Consider the following 12,389-nt stretch of genomic DNA (forward strand, 5'->3'; position numbering starts at 1 on the left):
CAGTCATTTATACAATCCATCCATCTATGCATAAAGAGACACACGTTCACTCATTTATACAATCCATCCATCTATACATAAAGAGACAAACGTTTACTCATTTGTACAATTCATCAATCTATACATAAAGAGACACACGTTCACTCATTTATACAATCCATCCATCTATGCATAAAGAGACACACGTTCACTCATTTATACAATCCATCAATCTATACATAAAGAGACAAACGTTCATTCATTTATACAATCCATCTGCATGTACATTAAGGGACACACATGCACTCGTCTCTCTGATGCATCCATCTTTAGAAAAGGACGCGTGCACTCATCCTTCAATTCCACCCATCATAAGAAAAAGGACGCGAGCACTCATCCACCCAATCCATCCATCTCTACATGAAGGAAAAATGTAAGGTATTATAAACGAACACAGTTGCCTCTGATTTTGCTCTCAGCAATTCCCAGCTTGTCATAGAGAAATGCCCATGAAGTACCATAAAGTAAGTAACCGACAGTACCTTGCCACTTACACAACCGAAGTGACAGCAGATTAGCGTGTCAACATTGATTGATTACATCGCCACAAATGAGAAACTCAACGATTGAACACATGATTCAGGTATTCATTACGACAATTATTACAGTTACATAAATTTGATCACTAAATACAATACCCATTGATTTCAAGAATCACGCATGTTAGATATGGATTATTCAAAAGCACTGTATAGTGTGAGTGGATCCAGTAAACATTACTGTAGCGAGTATTTTAAGTTTGTATACATGAACAGTGTCACAATCATATTCGACAGGATATATAATATTATTAATTAATCAGCAGGAATATCTCAGTTATATGATGGGGAGTGACCATGTACCTATCTTGGGAGACCTGATTTATTGCAGGGGTAGTATTTTATACATATTCAAACGAGGATAAACCAGCGGCAGTTGAGGCAAGGCACGTTATCACTCCTCGTATCTCGTATGTTGTGCGTAATTGAATCAACTGCCCAATCCACATATAACGCAAAGCGATTGCCCCATTCCTGGGAAACGCGACCCTCCTTTTACAAGTATAATAAATATTAGCCTTACTGTATTTATGGAAGAATATCATATGATTTCTCATATACAGGCTGGATTTCGAAAAATATACTCCAAAATAGATATTCAGTTTATTCTATATTCCTATCTCAAAAGGTAAAGTCAGAGAAATCATATTGTGCGTTTGATTTTTCTGAGGTGTTCGACAAAATATGGAGAGTCGGGCTTTGGCCCAAAATGCATAACAGCGTTAAGGGCAAAATATATTAATCTATTACAAGTGTGTACAATAACATTAAATCATGTGTAATGGTTAATGGTAATATGTCCGAATTCATTGCTTAGCTGGCGTTAGACAAGGAGCAAATATGTCACCACTCTTATTTGCTGAAAACCTAAATGATTTAGAACAATACATTAATGGTGAAAGTTGTGAAAGAATTAATTTGGATTTATTAGATTAACTAATTAATTTAAAGTAACGGGACTGTAATGACTGGAAACTAGATGTTAATATAGAAAAATAGTCCTCGAAAATTATCTTTGATAATTGTGGTCTTACCTATATGTTTTATTCCCCTGATTATAATAACAAACTTAAGCGTACCAGTTATTCAATTTCAGTGAGAGAGTATTCCAGAATTTTAACAGTATTCCAGTTATATCACGGCATGTCAGCGTGTCAGGAAAGCACGAAGTGATGCAGGTCTTAGGCGTTTACGTCAACAGTTGTGTCTGCATAACGTCAACGATAGTGTCTGAATTACGTCAACAATGGCGTCTGAAATACGACATAAATGATGTCTGAATTACGTCAACGGTAGTTTCTGAAGTATGTCAACAATTGTATCTGAATAATGTCAACAAATGTGTCTGAATTACGTTAACAATGGTGTCTGAATTACGTCAACCATGCATATGCACATATGCTTCACTGCACCCTTCACAGATGAAACAACCCAGGGCACCTTGCTGACAAACCATATCAAATATTGAACGCTTTTGCCTCATCCTGTATTAAACTTGATTACACTCTGACACTACTTCACCAAAGCTGATAAATCCAATTAATCCTTAATCAGCTTTAGTACTAATCCTTCATGGAGATTGCACAGCCACGGGGCAGCCAAAAGGAGGATAAAATTACTGGTACGACGCAATAATTAGCCGGTTCCAAACAAAATGATGCTCAATTAGCCTACAAGACCCAGACACGAAGAACCAGTAGGCTTTTGAGACACGTGTCCGTTATATATACCATGCAGATTTCTGTTTCCGCAACTGATGCGAGGGGCACGGGTTGCCCAGTCGTCTAAGGCGCCGCGATTCCTTGGGTTGTGTCTCGGGCACGCAAGAAACTTATGATTGTGGGTTCGAATCCCGGTTCGCCCAGATTATGTTTCCAGGTTTGTCAGCACCATACCCGTGCTCGTGGGTTTCACCGAAGTGGTAAACGTCTGAGACCTGCATCACTTAGGGATTTCCTCTCACATTAAGCTGACACGCCGTGACATAACTGGAATAATGTTAAAAGCGGCGTTAAACCCAACTCACTCACTCCGCAACAGATGCTATATACACATATAAGAGCTATATAGTTCTAATTCCATCATCATAACAGTACACATTACAGTTTTGTGAAATGTAACATGTTAACGTTAAGAACGACACTAATTCTCAACTTTTTTTAAATGTCTCCAAGATATCTCAATATGTTTATGTTTATGAAGAAAAGAAACATAATCCAGGACAAAGTGACAACAGAGGAACTAGTTGACCGAAGAATAGGAACATGAGCAGAATGAATCCGCTCAATTTACAAGGCTCTGTACTCTCGAACGATTTATCATCTTCCCGAGGCGAGGGAGTAAACCGACTGTAAAAGTCTAGTTCCCAGGCTGGAAGTCCAGGCTTGAATTTCTGGACGTCACCAGTGGCTATTTCGTGAAATGTCCAATCTATACTGAACAACAAAAGTTCCTGTGACATTGAATAAGATTTAATGCAAAGTTTTTTTAACCAAATCTGAAACAATTTCGGTTTGTAACAGATAAAAGACTCCTGTAAGTGTTCAAATGGTTTAATTTGCCATACTGACTTCAGAAAATGAGTGATTTCATAAAAAAAACATGAACATGCCAAAATGTCAATTTAGCGTGTGTCTCCACCTCTTCGTCTCATGGAATGGACCAGGCGCCGCACAAAGTCCTGTGGGATATCTGTCCGTATCTGCTGGAGCATGTTTCGAAGTTCCTTTGTGTCTGTGGAACACGTGGTTGACGTCGAAGGCGCCGATCCATCTCATCCCACGTGTGCTCGATTGGTGAGAGATCAGGGGAGCGAGCCGGCCAGGGGATGACATTCACGTTGTTTTGTTGAATAGAATCTGAACAAGTCGAGCCGGGCTTTGTCATGTTGTCATGTCCTGGGCCATGACGACGCAAAAACGGTAGAACAACAGGGCTGATGATCTCGTCGCGGTAGCGCTGTCCATTGAGATTTCCCTCTACCACTATCAAACGGGTCCTCTGTAATCCCAACCCATATGATACCATAACGCTGCCGCCCCCGAACCGATCTTCTTCCATGACACAATGATTGACGTAACGTTCACCTGGACGTCGGTACACTCGAATCCGTCCGTCGCTGTGGCTGAGGTGAAAACGAGACTCGTCAGTGAATAGAACCTGTCCCCACTGCCTTGCCGTCCAGCGTAGACGCTGTCTGCACCACTGTAGACGTGCTTGACGGTGGTTTGACTGCACATCTGAGGCGGCGACGTACGGTTTGTGAAGTTTGTGAAGGCCAGGGATGCTTCTTGCAGTCACTGTTGCTGGCTGGAATCGATTTCGTAGGTGTGTTGTTCGAATCCAGTTGTCTTGTCGATTATTGGTTACGCGTGGCCTGCCACTCCGAGTAAGGTCTCTGACTGCATTCGTCTGTTGCCAACTTTGCCATAAACACCAAATGGTGTTTCTGTGGACGTTAAATTGTCTTGCAACATCACGTTGACTCGATCCTGCTTCAAGCATACCAATGGCTCGCAGACGCTCATTTTCGGACAGGCGTGGCATTTCGTAATGTTGAATAATTAAGTAATTTTGTTGTTTTTTCTGAGTGGTTGTTGCCAGCACGAAGCTAAACAATGCATATGGAATCCCGTTAACGCACATGTTTTTATACCCATTCTTGGGTAGTGAAATGCATGGGGCTTGCATAAAAGTCAATTTTCGCACGGAATGCATGCTTTTCTGTAGCAGTGGCATTTTTGTGACGTGATTCCATACAGGTCCTACAATATTGAAAACCAAACTATACTTGTTTGAAAAATACACTAAAATATTGGTGTCACAGGAACTTTTGTTGTTGAGTATATGTCCCTCCTATCGACCAATCAGATTCCACCTCTCATATCACTTGCATCAAACAAAATTGCGGCGCTTGTCCAAATATATGTGTGTGCGTGTATATATATATATATATAATCTCTCTCTCTCTCTCTCTCTGTATATATATATATATGTATATATATATAAAACCTATATTTTGATTGGACTTTGAATAGGCTCGTTAGGCCAACCAAAGTATAAGTCCATAATTCAAACTGAAATCACGTTCATATAAAGACAAGTGACAAAAATCTTGACTAATATCAGTCCATCAGATTCCGATTTTATCATGCGCATGTGTATATGCATCACTATCAAATACCAGATGTTCGCAGAAGGGTCAGATGATCCTGCCCCAACGGTGGCTCTCGTCACAATTAATGCAAAATTAAACCAAGTCAAGTCAAGACAAAAACACGGGACCTCATGACGCACGTCAAATGAGGGAAGTGTGTTGGGCATCCGTTTCGTCACTGTTGCGTCTCGTTTGGAAGTGTCCTCCACATGTTTACCATAAAACTTTTCAAAGCTTTGTCAAATCATGATTGCAACAATGCGTAACAAAAGGAAAAGTTGACATATTGGAAAACTCACTCATCCCTTAATGTTTCAATCCCCGGTCAATTTCCAATAAAACAAAATCGTAATATACATAGAATGCCAATGTTTAGAGCGTTTTTGGCAAGTTATTTCAGCCATGAACTCCAAATGTACCCCGTCCCTTAGTCCGTCTTACAGACCCTGACACAAATATATCAAGTACAGCCCATGCAAGTCTTTAATGTTTGGCAAGGATAGATTACTGCAGTACCAGGCTGAAAACGAAGATAATTGAACTGGGTTTTTTTCTGTACGATATGTTCATTTCAGAGACTAGATGTAAGTCTCTCCCTCCCTTAAAGATCACATGTTCGTCTTACAAGCCGAAACAAACGTCCTCGCTGGCAGTTTTATTACACCCTTCCCTACATGTACAGGTATGTTTCTTCTGAAATGTATCATGTGAGAGGTGAGAATGTGGAACTGGAAAGTCTAGACATACCATCTCGTTCATGAAACCTTAGACCCGTGCAGATTCGGGTTAGAACAGCAACCCATGCTTGCCGTTAGAGGCGGCTGTCGGGATCGGGTGATCAGGCTCTCTGATTTGGTTGATGAATGTCATCTTTTCCCAACTGCATGGATCAATGCTCATGATATCAGTTATTGGGTTGTCTGGTCCAGACTCGATTATTGACATATCGCCGTAATATAACTGTAACATTGCTTAGTGCAGTGTTAAACAACAACAACAAAAATCAAACAGTTATGAAACCTCACCACAGATAACCCATTGAAGGGGTAACAATTTTATCATTTTCATCTCAACAGAACCTATCTGTATTATATGATGTTGGATGTTGTGGTTACACATAATAGCCATGTGGAAGATCGAAGCCGGTCTTCTGCGGGACTAGTGAACGTTTTAACCATTGGGCTGTCATTATTCGGCGGTCAAGATCGTTTCGGAATGTATGACCAGAAAACTGAACGTTTCACTGAAAGGACATGGCTCTATGCCGCTTCTAGTGATATGGACATGTCAATGAAGTGATGTTAAGTGGGGTTTAACGTCGCCTTCAAGACTATTGCACTAATATCGCGACGTTACATGCACACGCGTGTGGTTTGCCAACCCAGTGAGATACCATACCACAGGATTACTGACTGAAGTCCTTGTTTAGCCCCTAAATGCCGAGCGCCATCTTTTAACGTCTTTTGGTATGACCTGGCCGGGGATCCAAACCCGGACCTTCCCTCTCAGGTTAGACGCTCTGTCCACTAGACCCCGGAGGCGGTCAAATGCCAGTGACAATACTCTATATACCCGCAGATGCTCGGGACACCAGAATATGGGCTTTCAGGCCCAGCTTTCGGCCTGACGCTTTAACCACTCGACGACCCTGTCGACCCATTTTGCCAAAATTCGGTACGTAAAAAGCAAATACATTTACTGGTACACATTTGGCTTGAGTCTCTTGAAAGTTTACCAGAATGAGTAAACTACTGCCTACCATGCGTCTAAAATTCTGAATCCCCCTACTACTGTGTAACAGGCTTCTGTCTAATTAACAAATGGTTTTGCCAACTTTTGTTCCATTCCGCCTGTGAAAAGTCAAGCAAACTAAATGGCGCCAGAACCAATCCAAAGGGATAAGTAAACTGACCACAATGAACATGCGATATAGACCTTCGATCAAGGGCATTGTGTTACAGAATGAGGAACCATAATATTTCCTAACAGCCTATCAAATGTATGGAGAAATAGACCTGGTCTATCAATAGAATAACGTCATTTCCGGCATGTTACTCCTCCCAGTCCACGAGACCGTATCACATGCAGTCATAACACGCAACCGGGGTCTATGATTTAATCATGAGGTAATGACAGACAAATGTTATTATCGGTGGCGTTAGGGAAAATCTGTCTGATACGTCGAGTGGCGAGATTAGAAAATGCCGACAGGTTGCGGCGAGGCGGGGAGTCACCCCCAGCACAGCTCCACGCACGGTTTGGGACATTTAGTCAAGAACTTTGTAAATGACATCAGTGATAATAAGAACAACACTCTTTCAATGATCATAAGATTCCATTGTACGATTCCGATTGAATCATAACCATGTGTTTATGAATCACTATCAAATATTATTAATTTATGAAAGGCTTTTTTGAATTACACTCAATCATAAGCAACAGTATGTTGTCACGTGACAATGTCTAATCAAGTGTGCACATATCTTGAGTTTGCATAAACACCCAGAGTGACAGGTGGCAAAACACAAGACTGGAGGAAAAAAGGGATGACTTCAACTTTCTTAATAGTCAACCTTCCCTTTATGCCTAGCGATATTCCAGCAGCACATGTGATATGTTTTGAACGACAACAAAGACCACATCACAATCCACAGGTGATATGTTTAGAACTACAGTAAAGACCACATCACAATCCACAGGTGATATGTTTAGAACGACAGTAAAGACCACATCACAATCCACAGGTGATATGTTTAGAACTACAGTAAAGACCACATCACAATCCACAGGTGATTTGTTTAGAACGACAGGGAAGACCACATCACAGTTCACAGGGGATATGTTTAGAACGACAACGAGGACCACATCACAATGCACAAGTGATATGTTTAGAACTACAATGCACACATGGACTACATCACAATGCACAGGTGACAAGTTCAAACCCACAATACATATCACTGTACACATTTGCTGTGGAACTAGAATGAACCCCTCCACCGGAAGGAGGAGGCATCCTCTCAACACAACATGTCTTTAAGGAGGCTATGCTCCGCGGACTAGTCCCTTTCAGTGTGTAAAACTAAGACATTGTTGTGTGAGTTACGATCATAATTAACTATTTGATTTCGGTATAAAAATTAAGAGAGCGGTATCCCCAAGAAATGAATTCAAAGCTAGGACAGTCCACAAGGACTGGCCGAAGTTTTCCCCTTAAATTGAATATTCTGAAACGTCTTTACATGCAAGAAAGACGCTGTTTATGTCTTCATAATCTGAAGGCTCTTCCTAGCACTTGTTCTATTCATTGCCCTGTGATTGCACAATTCAGTCGCTGGGGCTTTGTATGTTTGTCTGAAAACTGCACCCACCTGATAGTGGCGCTATCTGCCTGGTTGGTGTCTACGAGGCGTGCTTCACGAGTTCCCTGCAACAACAAACATAAACATCAACAAGTGTTGTTTACAACAAGGATACGTGAACAAAACCCCACCTGCTTTAATACATAAACAAGCAAATGCATCCGGTTGGTTATATTGTTGAAAACAGTCCGTACATAAAGGAAACTTGGCAGCTTAGAGTTGCAAATGAAACCCGAAACCCTAAAATTAATGTATATGGATGCAGTCATCAGAGCATACCCAGAGGCCTCATCCTGACTCGGCTTCCTGGTCCGAAGTTGTGTGAAAGACAGCGCGTCGTAACGCTAACTGAAAAGTGCTGGGCAACCTGACACGCGTCCTTGAAGTATAAGGTCACCATAAAACACTAGTGGCGTGGCGCAGTTATCAGAGTGAGTACATGCAGGTGAGCAAGTTAGGCTTAACGCCGCTTTTAACAGTATACCAGTTACATCACGGCGTGTCAGCTAAATGTGGGAGGAAAGCCCGAAGTAATGCAGGTCTCTGACGGGGTTTGTTTGTTTGTTGTGTAACGCCGCACTCAGCAATTTTCCAGCTGTATGACGGTGGTCTGTACATAATCGAAGTTATTAATCCAGTTATTGCCTTCATGAGCATCAATCTACGCAATTGGGTCACGATGACATACATCAACCAAGTCAGGGAGCCAAACCACCCGATCTCGTTAGTCGCTTCTTACGACAAGTATATTCGCCTTTTACGGCAGGCATGGGTTGCTGAAGACCTCTTCTGCCACTTATCTTCACGGGTCTCACATACGTGGTTATCAGAACATTTTAAAGTACTCGTAAGTTTATCACTGCCAATACTGTTTGTATGCACTACTACACAGGGACTGTAATATTTATGCTAATCTATCTCGATGTTACAATGCAACAAACAACAACAACTATAAATACAACGAAGTTGGATAGATCTAAAATGATAGCCGACTTTTTGTCAATAACAGATATCCGGAAATGACTCTTCGTTAATTAGAAGACGTGTTATTATTTTTTAAAATGACAAATAAATAACGAACATGAATTGTATTAGCAAACGATAGCATTGTGCAAAGTGGTTGTATAAGTGAGTAAGCAAGTGAGGCTTTATGTGGCCTTTAGCAATGGGCTTCACGCATTGTACCCATGTGGGGAATCGAATCCGGGGCTACGGCGTGAGGAGCGAACGCTTTAACCACAAGGCTACCCCACCGGGACATAATTAAATCTTACCAAACCATAACCTTTTTTAACCGAGGTTTGGAACCTAAGTCCATTTTGGTGCCATGGAAACGTTAAAAATAAAAATTTCTAAAAATGTCTAAATAGCAAAAGGCACCAGTTCAGCATGTACCTGATAGACCTGCAAAGTTTCATGAAAAAATATTGAATGGTTTATGAGTTATGCTCCGAAAACGAACCCTACCCTCACAGAACCTACGTCCAATTTGTTGCCATGGAAACGTAAAAAATAAAAATTTCTAAAATTTCTAAATAGCAAAAGGCACCAGTTTAGCATGTACTTGACAGACCTGCAAAGTTTCAAGAAAAAATATTGAACGATTTCTGAGTTATGCTCCGGAAACGAAACGTGACGGACGGACGGACGTACGGACGGAACCAGTTTCTATATCCCCCGCCAACTTTGTTGGGCGGGGAATAATTACCCTGTCCAGGGAATCTATCGTATCGAGGAAGTTCGTCGTGTCAAGGAAGTACAACTTGATAATTTCAGTCTTCACTATTTCCCCTATATCATACTGCAGTATTTGTCGTATTTGTTTGGCATTTACAAGTTGAAATCTTTATGGATAACAACATCTTTAATGTCTGTCAAGATGAAGTGGCAAGGAGTACACGTAGACATGACACGTCGTTACAAACAATAAATACAAGTTTCATATCTTCTGTACATATTTTATCTTGTTCAGGTTTAGGAACATAGTGTCAGTATCATGTTTACGAACCGTATCGTAAAGTGATGCAAGTCTCAGACGTTTACCACTTCGGTGAAACCCACGAGCACGGGTATGGTGTTGACAAACCTAGAAACATAATCGGGGCGAACCGGGATTCGAGCCCACAATCATATGTTTCTGGCGTGCCCAAGGGACGCAACTATGCACAGCGAATTGCGGCGCCTTAGACGATTGGGCCACCCGTGCCCCCTAAAAGTGTTGAACAAACATACATATCAAGAGGGCTTGGCAGATGAATACAAAGTCATCACGGTATATATAGGGGATAATTGCAGAGCCGCATCTTCTTTTAAGTTTTCTGTGTACTGTTTACGTTCTATGTCACGCAGCTTATAATGGAAATTATAATTAACAGCGTAGGGGATGATAAACTAAACCCCCGTTAATCCTGAGCCTGTCAGTGAGGACACACACTTCTTCCTCTGGACAATTGCAGTTGGGAAAATCAAAGGTACCATCTCCGTACCCATGATTCATTGATCCGGACAGTTTACCCAGAAACAAAGTGTCTTCAACAACAGGGTTTCACTGTGTAACTGTGTACGTTAATAGTGATAGAACAATGACAGAGAATAATAAAATATTATTGTCTGAAACGTCACTGACAAGAATTCTACCCTGCCCGTGACAAAACAAAAATGTCTATAAGATACACAGAGATTGGATGGTGATCAGGTTGAAGACATTTCTTTTGAACGTAAAGGGGAATTTGTACCAGTTTCAAACCATTAGCAAGAAGGAAGTTGAAAGTACTATGACAGCCCATGTCACGACCAATTGTTTTGGGAAATATCTACCAGACACACATGAACCCATTTATATATAAACCAATTCTTTGCTCAAACATGAATAGGGGTGTTCAAATATCGGGAAACTAATTAGTTGTAAAGATATAACAATTTCAACATTCCGTGTCATGCACGATGCACGCCTAGTTGGTAAACGTCTACGTGTATTTGAAACCATATTGAAAGTTAGTACTTCCTTCCAACAGGAGGAAAACAGAAGTCATCTTACAAATGGCGGAGTTACACATCCTCGTGTCATCACATTGTTGCGTCTTGTTGAGATGCCAGTGAGTGGATTTAGGTCCTGTTAACCCTTTCACGAGTTTCAATACAACCGGAGAAGAGAAAACAATCACGACAACGAAGAAGCAAGCATTAAGTCCAACAGCCAGTAAAATCTAGAACATTTCAAGAGGGCCAAAAGTATTCCTGTCTCAGCTGTATTTCGCTGTGACGTTTCGACTATCCAGTCATATATGTTGATATTTAATCTGGTTTTGGCTGCATTTTAAACTACCCTTAGCTATGGATATATCCAGTTCTAGAAATGCAGCTAAATGTCAAGCATGGTTTTATTCACCTTTAACCATGGCCATATACAACTATTGTCTCAGTAAATCCCATCCTTGACCATCCTGCCAAAAAACCAACACTCAGCGACGTAAAGAATTAGCTGAAATTTCAAGGAAGACTCCGTAAATAATCGTGTCTGGACCAGACAATCCAATGGTTGACATCATGAGCATCGATCTACGAAATTGGGATGAGATGACATGCATCAACCAAGTCAGCGAGCCTGACCACCCGATCTCTTACTACAAGCATAGTCGCCATTTACGCCAAGCATGGGTGCCTGAAGACCTTCTCTAACCCAGATCTTCACGGGTAAATATCCGAAGGGATTAGTCTGTACCTTACCTACCCAGGATACTGGTGTTCATAGTGATGTATACGTAGGTTCTAAACAAGAACTCGAATTCCGAGGTTTACCGACAATATGCCGGGTTAGTAGTTCGAGACAAGGCGGGTGTCAATATCTAAACATATGTATGGCAAAGGTGATGTCGTGACCTTAACTTCTGGTCGTAAACGATGCATCGGGTCAGGGGGATGCGGGTAATGAAGCGTCACTGTATCTGATGATAAAACTGTATTCACGACTGTTCTTACCTTTCGAAACCTCAACTTTAAAGAAGAAATGAAACGTGGATATATTCTAAAACAGCCACATTGTTAGCGCCACCTACACACCTCCAGTTGTATTATGAGATAGTATTCAAAAACAATTGTATATATGTCGGTCAGTGTTCACGAGCTTGACCTCGCACGTGCAGTTTCCCACACTGATTACTACACTCCGCTGCCTTGCTTGGCCATTCATAAACATATTGGGAGTTTTGTCAATATATGGAAGGGTAGTCACATGACAACCCAGTACACTTGGCAATCTACGACAAATTATGATCAAATAAAAACGATCGTTTA

At 41.2% G+C, this 12,389-nt stretch overlaps 1 long non-coding RNA gene across 1 annotated transcript in view; it reads right to left on the reverse strand.

Annotated features, from left to right (window-relative positions):
* LOC139463828 (uncharacterized) overlaps positions 1–12,389 on the reverse strand; it is an 80,286-nt gene that overhangs the window by 16,739 nt on the left and 51,158 nt on the right. The window contains exon 2 of the long non-coding RNA XR_011653068.1: positions 8,106–8,161. This is a non-coding gene — a long non-coding RNA (uncharacterized lncRNA). The remainder of the gene's footprint in view (positions 1–8,105; positions 8,162–12,389) is intronic.

Source organism: Haliotis cracherodii, unplaced genomic scaffold (genome assembly GCF_022045235.1).
Source record: "Haliotis cracherodii isolate W230 unplaced genomic scaffold, xgHalCrac1.p SCAF_1, whole genome shotgun sequence".
Lineage (NCBI taxonomy): Eukaryota > Metazoa > Mollusca > Gastropoda > Lepetellida > Haliotidae > Haliotis > Haliotis cracherodii.